At 43.3% G+C, this 21,605-nt stretch overlaps 2 long non-coding RNA genes across 2 annotated transcripts; both read right to left on the reverse strand.

Annotated features, from left to right (window-relative positions):
- Positions 1 to 10,899: 10,899 nt before the first annotated feature.
- On the reverse strand, positions 10,900 to 19,904 carry LOC309523333. Its single transcript, XR_014215303.1, has 2 exons — positions 19,762 to 19,904; positions 10,900 to 11,856 (listed from the first exon to the last, which is right to left on the reverse strand). It is a non-coding gene; the product is annotated as an uncharacterized lncRNA (long non-coding RNA).
- On the reverse strand, positions 17,435 to 17,637 carry LOC309523291. Its single transcript, XR_014215296.1, has 2 exons — positions 17,580 to 17,637; positions 17,435 to 17,517 (listed from the first exon to the last, which is right to left on the reverse strand). It is a non-coding gene; the product is annotated as an uncharacterized lncRNA (long non-coding RNA).
- Positions 19,905 to 21,605: the final 1,701 nt, after the last annotated feature.

The following is a 21,605-nucleotide window of genomic DNA, read 5'->3' on the forward strand; positions in this document are numbered from 1 at the left end:
GACCGCCAGATTCCTTTAACGGAATAACCCACGGTAGATAGCATAGGCGATGGCCACACCTAGCCCTTGACACAGCACAACACATGAATCCAATGCCTAACCGCCACCCGAGCCGCAAAGGGGCTCGCCGCCAATACCCTCACAGCTGCAACCAATCCCTAATGCTGCTAATGACACTGTCCAACCAAATATCATTCCCAATGTCTGTTAGATGAACTCTGTCATTCCGGTACATGGCTTGGTCGCCGATCCGGATACGGTCATGATAAATGACTCGGCCATAAATAAAGCGCACACAACGGGCTACCGCCCGGTTCAGGAATTTCCTGTTTTTTTCAAAGGCCATACAGTTCTGCGCACCGCGCCAGGCAATTCTTTTCAAGCAGGAGGACCAGAACACCATTGTTCCAGGGCACAAGGCCGCAATCGACTCCAAGTCTCTTTTTATGCGCCACAACAAATGACTCGGCCATTCCTAAAGCGCACCCAACGGGCTACCGCCCGGTTCAGGAGTTTCCTGGTTTTTTCAATGGCCATACAGTTCTGCGCACCGCGCCAGACAATTCTTTTCAAGAAGGAGGACCAGAACACCATTGTTCCAGGGCACAAGGCCGCAATCGACTCCAAGTCTCTTTTTATGCACCCCAACAAATCCCCGCTTCACCTATTGGCCAGGTCATTCTCTCCCAAGTGAATGATAAAGATGTCAGGAGGGCCAAACATGGCAACGCTGTCAATCAGCAATGGCATAAGCTCTTCCCACCGCATGCCACGTCACAACAACCAGGCAACTTGTATCCCAGGAGGCAAACCAAGATGATTGTTAAGGCCGCTGCTGACCGCCCGAACGTGGGCCCAAAGAACAATACTGTGGCCGCAAATCCACACGGTGCCCCCGGAAACAGCTGAGAATGAAAGAAAGGAGAAAGCGGGTAAGTAGATTCAGTGTAGCGGAGCGCAAACTAACGTATATAACCCTTATAAGCATTGGATTTCCATCGGCCCATTTCTTTAATCTTGTCCGCAGGCAAGCCCAGGCATGCGGCAGTTGAGGCAGCACCGATCCTAAAGGAGTGGGCGGCATAAGCCCGGGAAGCTAAACCGCAAGCATCAATAGCTTTGCACAGTGCCCTGGTGAATTGGTGTCTCAGTAAAGGGGACCCGTCTTCGTGTAGCAGAAGTGGACCCTGACCAGGTGGTCTGAGGCAAAGATACTGCCTGGTGTCCTTTACCGGACAAGAACCCTGCCCCCGGACGCTGTGAGTTTTAGAAGGACACCCCTACTGGCCCGATCAGTTTTGGATTGTCGTATCCGTACCAACATGCTCGCCTCAGACAGCTGTACATCTTCCATAAGGAGGCCCCGCATCACACCATTCGCACTACCTTTGACTACGACCCACCCACTGTTAGGGCGGCAAAAAGGCGATGGCATATGCCTCAGAAAAGAGGCGGGCCTCAAACCGGGACCAACAAATTGACCGGAGTTTTTTGCGTATTTGAGAGAGCAACCCGTACGAAATTGGCTTACGGCCCTGAACCCTAGGGGGTTGTAACCTGCCCCGGCCTTCGATAGCTCTACGGACCAGGAAGTCACTGCATGGATCGGAGAACGTGACCTTAGCAAAGAAGCTAATGGCGGCTACATGTATTTTTAATGTTTTAGGTGTGCGCCCTAGGTCATCAAGGTGTGAAAGGTATTGCAAAAACGTCATCGGTGGTGGGAGGGGCGCTAGCAGAAAGCCCCGAAGATCCAAACCTGAAGCCCAAGAAATCGCACCAGGCCTTCTTGTAAGACCTGAGGGTGGAGGGTGCGACAGACGCTAATACTCCCTTAATCACTTTGCGTCTCCAACGTTCCACAGGTGCTCCGGAAAGGGTTTGGGCAACAGCTGTGCACCAGGTACCTGAACCCCATGAAATCACACCAGACCTTCTTATATGATCTAAGCATAGAGGGTGCGACAGACGCTAATACTGTTGCAAAACGTTTTCTGTGGAGGGTGTAACATTCGTGGAAAGGGAGGATACCTTGGACCTGAACCCCATGAAATCACACCAGACTTTCTTATATGATCTAAGGGTAGAGGGTGCGACAGATGCTAATACTCCCTTAATCACTTCACGTCTCCAAGGATCCACAGGTGCTCTGGAACGGGTTCTGGCAGTGGCTGAGCCCTGGGAGCTAATGCTCAGAAGCGAGGCACTGGAGGACGAATGATTGTAGTAGGCACGACACCCTCTCGGAACGCGATGACTGTTTAGCCAGTATGTTGACCACTGCCTGGTTTTCAGATCTGAAGCACACCCGGCGATTCTGGAACTCCTCAGTCCAAATGTGAACAGCCACAACTAAGGGGGGAAAAACTCCAGAAAAGTGAGATCCCACGTGATAGCTTTGCCTTGCTCCTCTGCTGGCCATTGTTGAGCACACCAGTGTCCCCTAAAGAATAAACTGAAGCCCAAGGACCCAGTGGCATCAGTGAACCTGGCAATTTGAGGACAGGTTGAGGATTTCCTGCCATAAGGAGACTACATTGAAGCGTTGCAGAAACGTGATCCAGATCTCAAGGTCTGTCTTAACTGATTTTGGGAGTCTTACCCTGTGGTGCGGTTTGTTTGTTTGTTTTTGTTATTTTATTTTATTTTTAAGGTTAGATATGCACATAGGCCCCAAGCCTCATTTTGTATCATGACTTTTAAACTTCTGATTTGTTTCTGAGTCACTTGGTGCTCTCTGTGCTGAATCTGAAGGGGGCTGGCACACAGACTAGTTGAATGTGGATGTCCATTATGCACTGTATCATAGTATAGTACAGTGATTATAGAATATCTGCTTGAGTATATGTTTTCATCATGTGTAAAACTCATAATGAATAAACAAATAGTTCTATATTGTGATCAAGTAACTCCTAGAACAAAATTGTAAGTTTTAGCTTCAGAAAACCAGTTGCTTCTAGCCAACATCCTGTTGCCAATGTAGCTAAAATTTTAGCACTTTTGATTGTTAGCTGATAACACGGTTGTTAGTATGACAAGAGATTGGTGGGATGCTCTCCTACAGATTTCCCAAAACTGTTGTACTACAGACACAGCCAGGACATTCCAGAACACTTCTATCTGGTACTGTAAATGTCAGGTTTGAGTTTCACTCAAGCTAGAAAGAACTGCTACATATGCAACATGTTCTAGAAGATTGCCAAAGGTGAGCTCTTGGCCAAAGCGTTATCCACTTCAGTGAAGTGTTATTTCTCACCAAACTAGCAATTTGTTTACTAACTATACATGTTCCCTAATATAGTTAAAGCATTGAAATTATGCGATTTCTCCTTTTGGGCTTAAAGGCTTACTAGATTATAGGACTAAGGACTAAATCATTATTGTACTTCTTTGCAATTTTGCCCACAGCTGCCCTGCTAATTGGGAGAACAGGAAATGGATCTGGAACACTTCAAAGCAGTATCATTGCTCCCATGTGTCTTCCTGTTTGGGCTGTCATTTTGTTAAAGCTGTGGTCTTGCTCTTGTAGTTGATCTGGGAGAAAAAGGCAGGTTACCCAGGAAAAATAAATAAATAAATAAATAAATAAATAAATAAATAAATAAATAATTCCTGTATGAGGTGTTATGGAATGATACATTTTGTAGCTGCCCGTTGGGTGAGGCGAGCGTCCTTCCCCTTACTGACTTCTGATTAGGAGAGTCATTCACGGTTAAGGAGCCACTACTGGGATTCTGCAACCCTCTGAGAAACCCTTCCAAAGATAGGATGCTGCACTTCCGTCCGGATGGATAGACAAGAGGTTGAGGAGAGGAGAAAGCTGAATTGAAGAAAATGCCAGACCCAGAAGGACTTTATCGATGGTTCCCTGCTGTGGGGGCTCGTCTGGAACTAGAGTGGTGGAAGCCCTGACCTCCCCAAAAGGGCCGCTTCCCTTTGTAACACGCTGTGGCTGGGTGAGCCCCCACACATCTCTCACACTCATGCGGGTACTTACAAGACTGCCTTTGGCATTGCCCTTTATTGAATTACCAGCACACCTTACGTTTTAAATCCTTTCTAAGGCCCAGCTTTCCAGTGCGATACACCTCTGATGGCTTCTTCTCGACATACGGGCTAACTGCCAGATGCTAATAGCGGCGGCCTCCCCAGAAAGGGCGTAAGCCATTCTGACTCCTCATCACTGGCTGATGAGGTGCCTGATTCTGGAAGCTGGACCCTGGGCTGCTTATTCTGCAAAGAACTAGAAGAACTGGAAGCAACCGGGTTATTGATACGGGCCGGCAGTCTCCATGCAGGCGCCCTGGTGCAGTTCTCAAAGTCAGCGAGCAAGCCTGAGACCTAGTTTGCACAGCCGCCGTTCCTGCCTGAGGGCTTGGGCCTGCACCTGGGTAGTTTAAAGGCTGGCCACTGGTTTGCAAAACAAGGAAGTAAGAAACGCAAGGCAAATTGAACTAAAGAATAGCTAAGAGAAAGCGCTGTTCATAGTCAACAATGAAAGATCTGAAGGCATTAAGGAACTGCGAAATGGGTTTGGGTTTATTATTATGACGGTTGACAACTGCAGTGTGTGCTGGTACTGCACCCGTGCCTGCTCTGTGCACTAGAAAAATGCGCCTACTATTTATTTTGTCACTTATTATTATTATTATTATCATTATTTTATTTAATTTTTATTCATTTATTTATATTTTAATATTAATTATTATTATTATTTTATTTAATTTATTATTTATAATTATAATTATTTATTTATTGTTATTATTAATTATTAATTATTTATATTTCAAATTTATTTTATTTTATTACTTTATTTTATTATTGTTGTTATTTTTTAATTAGTATTAATATCATCACTCGATTAATAACTTAACTGTAATTAAATGCTAGTATACAATTATTGTGCATCAATAAAGTTCAGAGCACTGTTGAGGGATTAATTATTAATCGATAGTATCTCAATTAATAGCCAATGGATTTATAGCTATGAGTAGGAATTACTATTATCAGTTGCTCTGCGTAACTGCTGACAAAATGAACAAGCTATACGTCACTTAACTGCACTGCAGCAGCGCTCAACTACATATTAGCACCTGGCTCCAAGGAACAATACCATACACAGAGCAACCCCAACTCCAGTCAGCCAGAATTAGAAGATAATTGCCTATAATAAGAGTTGCCCCTTTTAAATGATAGGCAAATCTAGGCACAAAGCATTGCCAAGTAATCAAACAGAATTGAAAATAACTGCTTACAAGGAGATGCTCAGAAGCTGCAGCCAAATTAAGAGAAAAGGAAATCAATAAGATTCCGGGCCCACACCAGCGGCCCTCAGAAAAGGAGGGGTGGGGTTGCTCTTAATATCCCACTGCTGGGGAAACTTCTTTGAAACAAAGGAAACTTTGCCAAACAAAGAAAAATAAATCTTTGCCCACAAGGTCGGCTCAATACCAGTTGATTGAAATAAGGGTACTTAAACAGACAAAAGACTGCAATTGGTCAAACTGCTGGATAGTTAAACTGACAATGCAACTAGAGCTGCTGAAAGAGCAGAGAGTTGAAAAACCTGTCTGGCAACTGTGATGACTCTGGCAAGAAGCAAAGGGAACTCCAAAGACCCCCATGTATCTCCTGAAAGGGTGGGGGGAGGGAGGGAGGACGGGTGGGGGGAGGAGAAGGAAAGCATGGGGGGGAGTTGGGAGGGAGGAGGGGTGGGGGGAGTAAAATGAACATGCTGGGCAAGGAAGTTTTTGAAGAAAAGGAAAATAGCTGTCCTTTACAGTGAGCCAAAAAGAAATGGAAATATAAACCGTGGGTTAACCTGGACTTTTCAGTAAGGTACTATAAGCCGAAAACTTTTGTTGTTGTTGTTGTTGTGTAAAAGTGGTTTTCTTTAGGGAGCCTGTACTGGCAAGTGAAGCCAATGACAAGAACCAGGCAAAGGCACACCCTCAAAGGTTTTAAACGTATAGACATGGAGTGCTGAGGAATGGTTCCCTGATCAGAAACCCTGAGTTGTCTACCCCAAGCCCTGCCCTATTTCTTCCCCCAAACATCAAGCGAAGGGGGGGTGGCTTAGAGAAACCAAGAGGGGTGAGGTTTAAGCGCACAGTCTATTCCAAGCCCCGGCAGCCTTTAAAATTTTACAGGGGGCTCCCGCTTCAAGTGCTACCAATGGAAGGGATGGCAGGGTAAATTAAACCCACACTAGAAGAGTAATAAATAAATAAACGGCAGGCACAATAAACAGCAAGCACAAACACACGCTGCAAGCACACACACACACACACACACACACACACAACTTAAAATTAGAGAGGAAGAGGAAAGGGAACCCTGAGGATCATCTAGTCCAACCCAAGCAATGCAGAAATATTCAGCTGTCCCAAACAGGGATCGAACTTGCAACCTAGGCATTGTCAGTGCCATGCTCTAACCAACTGAGCTATCCAGGCTCTCAAGGACAATGGAGAGGGAAAACGCGCCAGCACCCTGGCCAACAAATTAAAATGTAAGGCAAACCCACTCAGTCACCCAGACCAGCCATGCAATTGGACAGGTAAGGGCAATAGAGGGGAAAACGTACAAGCACCCTGGCCAGAAATTAAATAAAAACGCACTGCCACCAAGGCAGAGGCAGGGTAAGGAAAGCGAGGATACGAGGAAAAAAGAAAGACGGAGCCACACTCACACTCAGACCTCGCTGGGGGCACGTGCTGGGCAGGGGAACAAGCTGCAGCTTAAGAAAGGTTAATTCACACTCAGGCCGCACAAACAAATCAAGCACCGGGAGTGGGGGGGAAATAGAAGGTTAAATGTAGGTTTTTACCCGGAAAATAGGACACAGCAAGGCAAACCTGGCTGCCTGGGTTTTTAAAGTTAAAAGGCAAGCCAGGAACCAGGCAGCCTCCACACTCACAGACCCCTCCCCCGACTCCAAACCTCATGGCTCTTCCCTGTGATAACTGAGATGACTCCTAGCTGATGACTCGCTGAGGGATGACGACGAATGAGGAGGAGGCGGAGCTGGCACCACAGTATTAAGCTGCTACACACGCCCCCCGGAGGCACCTGGTTGGCCACCTCCGGTGGGCGTGGGCGCCAGCCAGGTAGGAGGGGAGGGGGCTAATGCCCCCTACCAGGGGCGGGGCTCGGTCTCCCGCCCACAACCACTCCCCTCTCTTCCAGGGAGGAGAGTCTTTGCGCAGCCTTCAGGAGGAATGCGACAAGAAGATTACCCTGCATGATGAGATCTCGATAAACCTCTATGAGCTGGAGAAAGAATATTACTCTTCCAGGTACAAGTGAAGCCATGGACAGTTGCCCTATAGTAACCACAACAATTGCCTGCTTCTGACATGGGGTGGGGGCGGGGTGTGTGTGAAAATAACTGTCCTTGTTTTAAAAAGCATCCCTAAATTCCCAGCACCCAAAGAATCTGGGCCCCAAAGCCGTTTTACTGAGTACTTCATGTTTGACGTGAGATGTGGCCATTTTGGAGGGCAAGCACACCATGTAACTAGGACTTTCTCCACAGAGATGTGGAGGTGAGCTTTTCTCCTGCCCCCTCATCAGCATTGTGATCTTGTCACCTAAATGACTTGCAAACAGGAACAGGTACAGTGGTGCCTCGCAAGACGAAATTAATTCGTTCCGCGAGTTTTTTCGTCTAGCGAATTTTTCGTCTTGCGAAGCACGAAATCCCATAGGAATGCATTGAAATTCAATTAATGCGTTCCTATGGTCAAAAAAAGTCCAAACAAAGCCAAATTTGGTACAACAAGAGTTTATTAAGTGCTCTTTAAAGTCACACATACTGTAAAGAGCATTTCAAAAATTGAAGGAACAATAAATTAAGTTTCTAAACATGACAGAAAAACATTTAAAAATCAACAGAGTGTACAGGTACAGTACATTTTCTAAGACTCTGGGGGACAACTCGAAGAAGGTTCCTCTTCCACTCTTTGTTTCTTGCTGAAGAACCCCCTCCTCAACTGTTCCCCCAGCCACCCACCACACAGAAATTCAAATCCAGAACTTTTTTTAAAAAACAGCAGAGTGGCCCAATGGTCACAGAAAATCATAAAAATGCAGCAAAAAACACACAAGCTTCCAGATTCTTGCAAACCCCTCCCCAACACCAAGTCCTTGAATTCCAAACACCCCAACCCAAAATCCAAAAACCCCCAAAAAGTTTTAAAAGTTTAACTTACCAAATGGCTGCAAAATAAGTTTTGGAAAAGCTTCAAAAATCACCAAAGTCTTCAAAAACCTCAAAAAAGGCTACCACTCTGAGTTGCTCCTCGAAGTCAAGTCGCAACTGTATTAACGGTGTTGAGAAAAAGGAAACAAACTTGCAAGACGTTTTCATTTTTCGTCTTGCGAAGCAAGCCCATAGGGAAATTCATCTTGCGAAGCAGCTCAAAAAACGCAAAACCCTTTCGTCTAGCGAGTTTTTCGTCTTGCGAGGCATTCATCTTGTGGGGCACCACTGTATTGGATCTTGAACTGCCCAGAGTACCCTAATCACTAGTCAGTGTAAACTGCAATCCTAACCATGTCTACTCAGAAGTCCTCTTGAATTCAGTGGGGTTTGTTCCTAGCTAAGTGGGATTAAACTGCTTTGAAGCTTTTTTTACAATCAAGTGGTGTATAAATTTTATGAAATAAATAATAAATGAAGATGGCAGCTTTAGGCCACATTCATACAATACATTTAAAGCACTATGATGCCATGCTAAACAGTTATGGATTCCACCAAATAATTAGGGGAGCTGTAGTTTTCGAATGGTGCAGAGATTACAGGGTTACAATTAATTCCCAGAGCTCCCTGTGAAGAGGGATTGATTGTTAAGCCACTCTGGGAATTGTAGGTCTGTGAAGGGAACAAGGGCCTCCTAATAGTACTTAGCACCCTTAACTACAGCTCCCAGAATTCTTCAGGAGAAGCCATAATTGTTTAAAGTGGTATCAGATGCATGGTACAAGCATGTGGTAGTCAAACAACAACATCTGAAGGGCTGCAGTTGAGAAGATATGGAACTTTGGGGTTTAGGATGCAATCATACGCACCCTTAGCTGAAAGGGATCACAATTGATTTTTTTTTAAATAAAATTTTTATTAAAATTTTCACATATTTTTAAGACAAACACAAAAACACAAACCACAAACACAACACAAATAACAAATATAATTTTAAATCCTTAATTTCTTAACCACTTTCCCTGACTTCCCCACACCTCCCCTTCTTGCATCCCAATTCCAATAGTTAACTCAGCAAGTTCTTATCCCCAACTTTTACCTTATTAATATTTTACTTAATTCATCTTAATTAACCAAATTTAACTTATAGACCTCAGTTAAACAACAGTACTCATCATTTACGCCCTTTTCTAAGGTCGACCCAAATTCCCTTCCACAAATTTCCAATTTTTATATTGATTACAAAACAAAATAACAAAAAACATAATTATACACCCTTTGGATTCCAAAACTCTCACCCCCCCCTTTCCCGGTTTCGATCCCCAAAAAATATCCATCAGTCTATCAGTTATCAGCCTGGAGCTCTCACGTCCGAGGCCATCAAATCTCTCTCAGCCCCTCTCTGCTGGTTTTGTTGGTAGTCCTTTATATTAGACATCGAGTCTCAGAGAAGCTCTGTCCCAATAGGGTCTATGTTTCTTCCAACCAGACCTCCATATTCAAAAGTGGAGCCCAAATCATGTTTCTTATTCCTTTTAAGTCCAAATGTCCCAAATGCTCCAGCTTTTGCCTTAATCAAATTTGTAATCCATAGGTCTTCCGATCTCCCCATAGGGAGATCCCTCCAATCTTCATTCTCCAATTCAAACCAAATTCTCATCATCCAGGTCTTGTCTTTCTTGTAATCAATCTTTACTAAAGGGATCACAATTGAACAGAGTGGGGCTTGCGTCACGGTCCGGTTCACGGGCGATCAAAGACCCGGCTGGGGACGTCGGGACCGGGGGCAAGATAGCGGGGTGGGAGCAGGAATGGGAGTCCAGAAGCCAGGGGTCAGCAAGCCAAGAGTTCAAGGGTCAGAGAGCCGGGAGTCAAGAAGCCAAGGGTCCGAGGGTCAGGAAGCAAGGAGTCACGAAGTCAGGGGTCCAAGGATCAAGAAGCAAGGAGTCAAACGCAGTAAGGCAGGGAACGTGTTGCTGTGGCAAAGAGCCGAAGGGAAATGCTGACCTTATATCCCTTCCCGGCTCTTGCCACCAGGTGCTGTGAGTTACCAATTGGCCTCACCTGTCTGGCCATGCCTTGCCTCTTCAGAACAAAGTTAGGAAGGCCCCAGTCCTGCAGAGACCTATTGGTCACAGGGCCTGGCTCCTGCACGCACACCTGACAGCTTGCTTCTGAGTAAAGATACATAGGATTGGACATAATAAGCATTTTTTCTTCTATCTGTAATGACTGGACCATGAGTTTCCAGTTTCGGAACGTTAAGATGCATCAAAACAAAGCAATATTTTAAGGAGTCTTTTGCTATGCCATTATATTATATTATAGTATTTTATTATTATTATTATTATTATTATTATTATTATTATTATTATTATTATTAATTATACACACATATATCCCATTAAAAATATTTGCTGCAAGCTTTATTGTAAATAAAACAGCAGTGTGTATGGGGAAATATAATTGTCATTTCAGTTGATAACTACATTATTTTTTTAAGCAAACCCACAGCTTGTTTTTGAAAACCTTCCCCACCGCTTATCTTATGCAAAGCTTGTTCCTCTCCTTCCAAAAAGCAGTCTTCCACTGTTTTATTTTCTTTTGCACCTCTTGTTTGCTTCAGAGCAGGATTTCCACAAGCAAGAAGGACCAAGATAAATGGTTACACACTTGCAGCATCTTTTTTTTTAAAAAAAGGGGGGGGGAGTATGGCTCAGTGGCGGAGCATCTTCTTTGCATGCAGAAGGCCCCAGGTTCAGTCCCCGACATCTCTAGGCAGGGCTATCAGAGACTCCCTATCTAAAATGCTGGAAGAGTACACAATACTGGGATCAATGAACCAGTGTTGTGACTTGGGATGAGGTAGCTTCCTATGTTGCCTTTCAGTATCATGAGGACTGAAGTGTTGCTTTACTTTTAGGTGAAGAACAATAGCTCAGTGGCAGAGCACATCCTTTGTATGAGGATGGTTCTGGGTTCAATCCCTGGTATTTCCAGTGTGGGCTGGGAAAGACTCCCTTTCCCCAAAACCTTGGAGGGGATGCGGTATAACCTGATTACTAGCTGTTGTTACCAGTAAGGTGAGTGCTGTTCACTTGCTTCCTGCTTTGGGGCTTCCCATAACTAGCATCTGGTTGGCCACTGTGAGAACTGGATGCTGGACTAAACGAGCCTTTGGCCTGATCTTGGAGGGCTCTTGCGTTCTTAACCTTAGTTGTTGCTTTTTATCACTTTTTTGCTGTTTTCTTAACACTGTTGCCTCTGTCTTGCTTTTCTCCTTTTCTCTCCCTCCTGTATCTCTCTCTCTCTATCTTTCCCTCTTGTGGCTTTTCACTGTCCTTTTCTCCTTAACGGGCATCTCATTCGGGGAAAGCTACAGTCTGTGTGACACCAACGACCTCCCGCTGTGTGAAGCATATTGGAGACAGGAGCTGACCATGTCCTCCCCAGAAGGTCTAGCCATGCCTCTGGCAGCTGCCATGATAGAGAACATTCCGGCCCCTCAGGGGTCCATTACTTCTCACCCTCACATCAACGGGCATGGAGCAGGCCCGGCGGAGCATGCCTGAAAAGGGAGCCTGCAATTCTCCCCAGCTTTGTTGCATTTTGACAGTTGAACATTCTGGTGCTTGCATCAAGACAACATTTTCCTGCCCCCCCCCCCGGCCCTCTTTGTAGTGATCAGGTGGGATTGATATGAGGAATCAGTGGCGTAGCGTGGGTTGTCAGCACCCGGGGCAAGGCAAGTAATTTGTGCCCCCTAACCCGTGGATTTGTGCACCCTAACCCTAACCCCCAGATGTTGCGCCCGGTGCAGCCGCCCCCCCTGCACCCCCCACGCTACGCCACTGTGAGGAATTATAACAAATATAGAGTAAACCATCTGCATCAGCAATGAAAGCATTGCGTTGACTGGGCAATGAAAGCATTGCGTTGACTATTTTGATATGATTCTTGATCAATCCACACCTCTGCATCCCTGTTTCATTTCTCTTTCTTGACCAGTGTGATAGGAATTTTATGGTCTTAGATATATGGTAATGTTCATAACTGCACATACATAGATCAACACAGGAAGACCATCCTGGAACCATTTTGATTCCTAAACTGACCAAATCCTTTCTCTGCAAGGTTAACCTGGAAAAGCCTCCCCATTGTCTCAAGGATATGTCTGTTTGAATAAGGTGTGAGCCTGTGACCTGGCCCAGGAAATAAGTATTTTACCACTACAAAACAATGGCCAGGCTCCCCAGGCAATCCAATCAAGCAACCTGCCAGACAGGAGATAAACAAGGACAAGAGAAAAACAACATTTAAATTTCTGTGATGTAGGTGGGATGTATCTGAGGGGTGGTCTTAGGTTACACCCCTTCTGTGATGTATGCATAATGTTTCTGGGGGTGGTCTTGATCTAGAGAATGGGAATTTCAAAAGTCTTTATAAGGCCTTGCAGGCCATTGTTCTGGGTCCTCTTCCTCTCCTGCGTGTGAGGGGAGTACCCTGTTGCAACAGATCAATAAAGATCAAGCTTACTAGCTGCTTTGCTTCTCAATATTCTCTGGTTGGCCTCTGTTATTTTCTCCTACCAATAGGGAACCTATGTAAGGACTCTATATGGGCTCTTGGATACCCCATAAGGGAAAAGGGCATATTTTTATTTACAACAGATGGCGACCACGCACGAAGGGACTTTTGGTTACCCGGATTCTGGAAACGAGGAAGGACTGGTTATCCAGCGCGCACCAGGCAGTTTGCCAGGAGGAATAACCAGTCTTCCATCGGTCCCAGGGTCTGGAAATAACTGGAGTTTCAGCGGGGCTAACCAGAGGAAGCAAAGCTTGATCAGGCCGGCCTTAAACAACCAGTCAAGAGATCGTGGGATCACCAGGAACAGCGCATGCGGAAGTGAGTATTAAGTAGGAAACACGGGTAGTGGGTTGGGTTCTCTAAACCACAGCAACCAAAATTCTTTAATTCTTCCTTTTCCCTTCAAATCTAAAAGCTCTACTTTTTCCTCATCAAAAAATTGCCTTCTCCTTCTTTCTGTCCCCTCGATCTCAACACCAGCCCTAGCCCTTCGGAGTATGCCCAGGCAAAAGTTGTGTGTGACTTCTTTCATTTCCCTTCTCTATATGCTGACCTATTCCTTCGGAGTTTTGCCCAGAAAAAGGTCGTGCCTTTTCTTCTGTACTGAAAACAATAACTCCCAGGTGCAGCCGCACCTCTGCCATGGCGATCTTTGTTAGAGATGACCTGTGAGCAGAGAAAGCAAGGGCACCTGATTCCTTTCCTTCTTTGTCATTTCTGAGTCCCAATCTGGCACTGGCACTCAGGTTAGATTGTAAGAGGCAGAAGGTTGCTGTGGGCTCCCTGGCTGAGTAATGACCAAAGGGGGGGGGTTGAGATCGCTGACCGCACTGTTAGCTTAGTAGCCAGGAAAGGCCAACAGCTGTACCAGCCTAGTAAGTCAGGCCAGACGAACGGCGGTGTGTCACAGTACTAATTCTCGGAGTTGTCCAAATTGAGTGTACTGTGGGTTATTTATTGTGTTTCCTGAAAAGTGGGGATAAAACCCTGACTGCAGTATAAAAGTAAAAGCTAGCGCTATTAAAAATTCTTAAAATGGGTGCACCTCAATCAAAAGAAATGAACCCACAGATTCCTGATGGGAAAGAAGCCCAGTTGGTGCTTACTTCCCGCCTGGACTCTGACAGTCCCCTTCAATTTGTGTTTAAGAAACGTTTTTCTAGTGTTTAAATTGTACTTAGGTAACATCCAGCAGCTGCTTATCTTACATGTGCCATCTAAAATAAAAATGCAAGCTTGCTCCAAGTTCTAAATCTAAGGAAGCCATGTTGAACCTTATCAATCTCAAACAAGACAAAAAAAATTGAGAATGAAGTGTGCAAATGTTTGTTATTTGAAAGAGGCTCTAAAAGAGTTTTTCTCCCAAGTGGTAAAATCCTGTATACGTGCTACTTGTGTTCTGAAAGGAGGATTACCCCACCTCCTTCCTCTAGTTTCAGTGGGGAGGGTGATTTGAAGTCTAATGGTAAATGATGTTGTGTTGTAACTTTTGAGTTTGTGACTACACCTGTGTTCCAGTCTATCTTGGAATGTGAAGTTAACCTAATGTTTCTGCTGCAAAAGCCTAGTTGAGCCAACTGCTCTCTCAAGCTAAAATGCAGTGTATGTATTTCATTAAGCATATGCCTATGAAAGTATGGTGTTCCTTCTAAGAAAAATATCTGAGTCCAGTTTTAACTTTGATTTGGTTGGACAGAAGAGTTATTGTAAGGCTCCTGATATCAGTCTCTATAAGACTTCCTGGCCTCTTTTCTTAGAAAATGCCCCCCCCCCCCGTTTCATTCTGTCTCTTTCAGGGTTTTTTCCCCCTTCTCCTTATTCTGTGCCAGGTAAATTTACTCCCGAGTAAGCTTCCTTTAAAGGAAACTGCAAAAGGGGGGGGCATAGATTAGGCTTACTATTCCTCTGCAAGTTCAGGAAAAATTGTTCACTTTTGTATTCCTTTTAAATCAAATCTATGGCTGTTTTAATTATTTGTGAGTGGTTATATCAATTGAATTAACTTTGCTTTATAAAAGATCCTCTCCCTCTCTTAGGAAAAAACTGTTCAATTCAATCTTCCTTTAAAGATCATTTCTCTATCTCAAGATCTGCTAAAAGGGTTCTGTGTAAAGTTGGGTACTTTTATTTTCCTCTTCCTTAGTACATGATAGGCGCATGGCTTGTGATCTCTTCTCCAGTTGTGTCTGTGTACATAACTATGTGTGTGTTTCTGGTAGTACAAATCTTGCTATGAACCCTGTATTTTAGGGTTGGACTAGATGACCCCAGGTCCCTTTCAACTTTCCCAATTTGTAGCTGATGTGTTGAAATTCAGCCCAGATTTGCTCTTTGTTTTTTTAAAAGGTGCGAGGTGAAGCCGTGATGTTTGAAGCAGAACTGGTGATATCAGGCATTTAAGTGATTACAGTGTTTATCATTTTGTCTATTATTTACAAAAATCAGACTTAAAAGTCTACTCAAAGTTTAAGCACATACAAATGAATAATCAAGTAGAATTAGCCTTGACCAATCCTGTAAATAAAGGGCAGGAAAAAAATTGTCTGCAAATGGTAAGGCTGAAATGACTGAGAATGTTAAAAAAATCCTATGAATTCTGACTTTGGCCATTCATAAAAATTCATATAGTCAAGTAGAATGAGCCTTGCCCTGTAAATAAAGGGCAGGGGGAAAAATTGTCTGCAAATGGTAAGGCTGAAATGACTGAGAATGTTAAAAAAATCCTATGAATTCTGACTCTGGCCATTTTTACTCATAAATAAGAGAGCGGTTGATTGTTCCGCGAATGACCAGATAAAATGACCAATAATGACAGCCCTTTCCTGTACATAAAGGAAGCACTCCTTTTGCTTGGGCTGAAATTGCTAGCTTTGGTGAATACTTAAATTGCTGAGTTTCTCTTTTTTGTTTTAAAATCTAACCTTATTTTTAAAATCTACTCCTTACCTTTCCCTTCCTTATTCTAATTGAGCCAAAAGATGCAACATTTTCAATGGTATAAAAGGTTTGCTGAGACATGAACTCTGCACATGCACAGAGGCTAGATCAGCTTACAAAAAAGAGAGAGCGAGAGAAAGGAGGGGGGAGAGAGAAGGTTTGGAGAGCGTGAAACCTATCCAAATTTCCTTATGTAAAACTTGGAACCATTGAGGGAAATCACCCTTAACCCTTTTGCTCCAGGGGCTACGTAAGACAAAAGGGTTCGCCTCCCCAATGGAATTTAATTTTTATAAGGTTTTTTGTGTGTGTGTGTATGCCTATACATTTTAGGAACAGCATTTCCTGACAGACCTCTCACATGAAATAATTTTCCCTTTTAACAGAGTGTCCTTTCTTTTCTCCCACAACACAAATGATAATGAGGGGATGCAAACAGTGATTTAAATACTCTATAAAAAGTAATTGCATTTGTATTTCTTTTCTTCCTTCTTCCCTTAAAGCCAAACAGCAACTTTCTTTCTGTTCTGTGAAACAAGTCTGAATCCCTGCTGTATTAGTGACTTCCATCTCTTTGTGGCTTTGACACTTTAAGTTACAAATAATCTGTTTTCATTTATTTAATCAGTTTTTCCATGATGTCTATGAAATTAATCAAAGCACAATCAAACATTGTTTGTGGAATGGTATTTGTTTACCTTTTTGCCTGAGCATTTCTTATTAATCCTGTCATTTTGGCTAGTGCAAGGTACTTGCACAACTTTAAAATTGCCATTCATTTTTTCTTGGTATTAACTCATTTCCCAGTATTCCGCTATTAACATTACAGCCGATGTTGTCACATCAAGAAACACGCTTTTATTTTCATTTGGGATGTTAGAATGCCAAAACAGATTACTTCAGGTTACTTATTAATTGTGTGTCTTAGCATTTATTTATTTTTGGTTCCTCATAGCTCATTTTGTGTGTGTGTGTGTTCTACTTTGGGGACATGTTCATCACATGTTGAAAGTCAGTTTCATGAAGTTCTTTTATCAGATAGCACATGGTGAATTTAAAGTTTTTTCCCCCCATTGTTTTCCCATTTTTTTCAGTATAGTAGTAATCTGCGTGGTTTTGATAATATATTTAATAATAATTCTTTTCTAAATCTGATGTCTTTGTGTCAAGTTTGTTTTCATCTGACTGGTAATCTAATTTTTTGATTTCTTTTGTATTTTTTAACCTTTGTATTTTTTACAGTTCTCTTTCTCTACATGTGGAGTAATTTTTTATTAAGTGAAAGAAAGCAAACAAACTTAGCAGATAATAACAGTAATTATATGGAAATGTGATAATAAATAATAAAAAATAATAAATTTTATTTATATCCTGCCCTCCCCAGCCGAAGCTGGGCTCAGGGCGGCTAACAACAATCAAAATAGTCCAATAATGATAATGAATAAAATGTTTAATCCACTAAGATTGTTATTATTTGCAGCTTCCCATGGAAACTGGAGGACATCCTTTTTGCCTTTTGCCCCTTCCTTGTCTAACTGTGTTTTTAAGTCACCCCAAAACCCTGCCCCTTACAGGATATCACCTATACAGATGTGCAATGATGAAAAGCAGCAACAACCCCTCAACACAGTTCTTCGCCATCACAAGACCAGCAACAACAGACACCAAAGTTTTCAAAGTGGCCACAGCTATCTCTTTCAAAGGATATAGACTGACGGGGGAGTGGGGCTGACAAAGGGGGGAGGAGTTGAATTGCAAGGACATTTTCTCACTTTTGAACCTTAAGACTGTGCTCCAGGATTCAAAATATACATGCGTAAAAGATCACAATTGTGTCAAGATATGTAACTGATATTTAATTAGTTTGTTTTGTATTATGTGTTATTATGTAGGAATGTTGAAATGTGTGATTTCCACAAAGGGGGGGGGGCAATTTTTTGTGTGTAACTGTTTTTATGTTTAATGTCTTATTCCTTACACACCAATGGAGAATTCTCATGCATTTTATACTTTCTAATAGCTCACATTATTGTGTAGTCCAATGTTTAGATAACCACATTTCGTTGTCCCACCTGGCACTATGCCAACCTTCCCTACCCATTTTAAAAAAATGTGCTAAAACTCGCTTTACCAAGGAGAAGCTTCTAAGAAACATGAAGGTGGATATGCTTTGGTTTAGCAGGAATGATCCCTTATAGACTTAAATTGACTTATTTGGACAACTGCCCTTGTTAAGAATGGTTTTCTTTTAACAGATTGGTTTGAAGAGTTGAGAACCATGAGGCAAGATAAATTCAAATTGGACTCAGTTTGAATTGGGCAAGTGTATCCAGGCTGCAATTAGCTTTTTGGTCCTTTAAGTGCAAGTGAGCAACTTCCCATGAGTGCAAGACCACAGCCTATAATAAAATCCCATAGAAAGGCCAAGGCCAAGGCATCTCCCTCACGAGATGTCCAAAAACCTGTGCCAGCTATGGTGAATGCCAGGCGACATGGTTAAATGAAAGCCCTGAGGGGATTCAACAGACAGGATGTGTTGCTGTAGCACTATGTCAGTGTGAGACCACAGAAGAGCTAGCTTGACACCTGAGAAACACACAAAAATGGCGAAGGACAAAACACCAACTGCATTTTTCAGTCATTAGTGGACCTTCCTGCTAGGTGTAAAGCATAGAATACTATTGAGTAAATGGTCTCTCCCAAAGTGTTAGAATGCCACAAGTAATTTAGTAGCAAAACGCAACATGTGTTATTTTTATATGATATATTTATACAAAGACATCCATTGACAACATACGATGTTATTATTTGTGGGGCAAAATTTTTTAAGAAAAATTCTAGCCCCAAAGGGGGGAATAATGTGATAGGAATTTTATGGTCTTAGATATATGGTAATGTTCATAACTGCACATACATAGATCAACACAGGAAGACCATCCTGGAACCATTTTGATTCCTAAACTGACCAAATCCTTTCTCTGCAAGGTTAACCTGGAAAAGCCTCCCCATTGTCTCAAGGATATGTCTGTTTGAATAAGGTGTGAGCCTGTGACCTGGCCCAGGAAATAAGTATTTTACCACTACAAAACAATGGCCAGGCTCCCCAGGCAATCCAATCAAGCAACCTGCCAGACAGGAGATAAACAAGGACAAGAGAAAAACAACATTTAAATTTCTGTGATGTAGGTGGGATGTATCTGAGGGGTGGTCTTAGGTTACACCCCTTCTGTGATGTATGCATAATGTTTCTGGGGGTGGTCTTGATCTAGAGAATGGGAATTTCAAAAGTCTTTATAAGGCCTTGCAGGCCATTGTTCTGGGTCCTCTTCCTCTCCTGCGTGTGAGGGGAGTACCCTGTTGCAACAGATCAATAAAGATCAAGCTTACTAGCTGCTTTGCTTCTCAATATTCTCTGGTTGGCCTCTGTTATTTTCTCCTACCAATAGGGAACCTATGTAAGGACTCTATATGGGCTCTTGGATACCCCATAAGGGAAAAGGGCATATTTTTATTTACAACACCAGTCACGTACACTGCCAGTTGCTTCGACAGGCAGGCGTCCTGGGCCATAAAGATAGTGGGCAAGCTTCTTTGAAGTAGCCTTTCTAATATGTTAATCTCAGGATGTTGATCTTAGGGCCAGGAAATAGTTTCACAGGAAGGTGATAAAGATGCCTATCTCCTTGCCATCCTCCCATCCTCTCTTGTTTACTCCTGTTTGTGATCTCCGGAGTTTCTCTAGTCCTCTTTTATTTACTCTCAGATTATGTATGCATGCTCAGAGTAGTAGTCTTTGTAGTTAAAAGAATTTCTTTTGATTTAACTTTGTTCCCACATGGGTTTGTTGAAATGCTCAGAAGAAATCTGATTGGTTCTTTTGAACACTCTAAAAGTTCTTTTGTGAATAAAACGACCTGGGCCAAGGGGTGGAGGCACACAGAGAGAGATTATTATACGCACCCTTCCCAGAGTCTTGCTGGTTCAAGCCTCTGTGTGTATTCTTATTAATAAGAGTTCAATCCCTCCTTTACTTTGGGAACGCCTCACCTCTTCTCTCACAGCAGGCCTCAGCTGTATTTTCAAGAAGCCACATTTCTCTAGGCACCACCTCACAGGGTAGCCAACCCAGTGCCCAGTGCAGTCAAGATGGGAAGTTTGCTTCTCTTGTGGCTGTGTCTTTGACGCGGCAAATCGCAACCTGCAGAACAGATCCCGTTCACATCCAGAGGTACCACTGTATTTGAAAACAGGACTGGGCCATCTAAAACATTGCAAAACTACTAACAAAACTACTGCCAACCTCTTTTCTTTTTTAAAATTTATTTAATCATTTTTTCAATACAAACAACAACCGCAAAAGACACTGACAGGGAACTGCCATCAGCTCAGAGACGAGAGGTGGAAAGGCAGTTGTCTTACAAGGAGCCTCCGAAGATCGTGCGAAGCAGCTCTTCCTCCGGCGAGGAGGGAAGCCCCGCCTCCAGTGAGGAAGGGATGCAGGGCTCGGAAGATGCAAGAGAGAGCCGTAACACCGAGCCTGAGCGAAGCGGGGGAGAGGCAGGTCCCCCTTTGCCCACGCCCTCTCTGCGCAGTCAGTTTACGCACAGAGAGGGGAGGCATAGGATGGGGGTCAAAAGACTGCTATGCTGGGGAAAGTTTAAGGACCGCCCACTCCCAGATTCTGCTAGCAACTGAGCAGACATGGACTTGAGATGCTCTGCACTGTAAATGAGTTTGTACAGATAATAAAGCCTGGAAAAGACAGATGGGAGTCTTGCCTGTTTGCTCTCGAGCAACCATGCCAGCACATAACAGACACATACAACGAAAACCATAGTAACACTAATAACACAATTTGACAATTCAGATTTGAATACTGATATGACTACACCTTTTTAACAATTTTTCCCCACCTCTCTCTCCTCCCCCTACTTCCCACCACTGTCCACCTTTTAGAGTATGCAGTTATTGGAAAATTTAAAGAACCATGGAAGGGGAAGGAGGGAAGTCGATGAATGCAAGATTGTATATTTGAAAATTTTCAATAAAAATCATTTTCTTTTAATGAATAAAGTCAATTTTGTGTTATTGCTGAAAATATGAGTGTGCCTTTCCCATTTTGTAGACAATAAAAATGAAACGGTTGTTGATGGGATGCAACACAGATACTAGAGGCATGTGAAAGAGCAGAGGAGTGATTCAATTTCTGATATACAAGCAGGAACCATATTAGGTGTGTGATTCAATTGACGTGTGATGCATGGGCCCTTTTGAACCGGAAGAAGGCAGAACGGGCAGGTGCATATATAGAATAAATATTCATAAATGTTCATAAATGCACAAGGTAAACACACATACATAAGCATATAAACCACATGTCTAAAATAGTACAAGAGAGTATTCCTGAAGCCATTTTGACTCTCCCCAAAGGACCTCAAATATTTGCCACCCCGCTATTCCCCGACCTGATTTGGAGGCTGGCGGGGGGGGGGGAAGCAAGCCTGCTTCTCCCCCCGCCAGCCCCACAAGCTCGCGGGATAGCGGGGCAAGCTGTCCCTGAAGGCAGAAGAGGGAGACAGAGCGCCACCCACAGCGCCACCCGCGTCCCTCCACTTTCATTAGGTTGTCCCTATTTTCATTGGAGAAAAGTTGGAGGGTGTGGAGTTATCCCACCCCGAGTCATCTGAAGGCAGTTTTTCAATGTTTACTGTTTTATTATGTTTTTATAAATGTTGGAAGCTGCCCATAGTGGCTGGGGCAACCCAGTAAGATGTATCGGGTATAAATAATAAAATTATAATTATGGAATGGGATGTCCCTATTTTCATCAGAGAAATGTTGGAGGGTATGCTGTCAGTATTGTATATACTGTCTG

This window comes from Podarcis vaucheri (assembly GCF_965113315.1).
Source record: "Podarcis vaucheri genome assembly, chromosome: W".
Classification (NCBI taxonomy): domain Eukaryota; kingdom Metazoa; phylum Chordata; class Lepidosauria; order Squamata; family Lacertidae; genus Podarcis; species Podarcis vaucheri.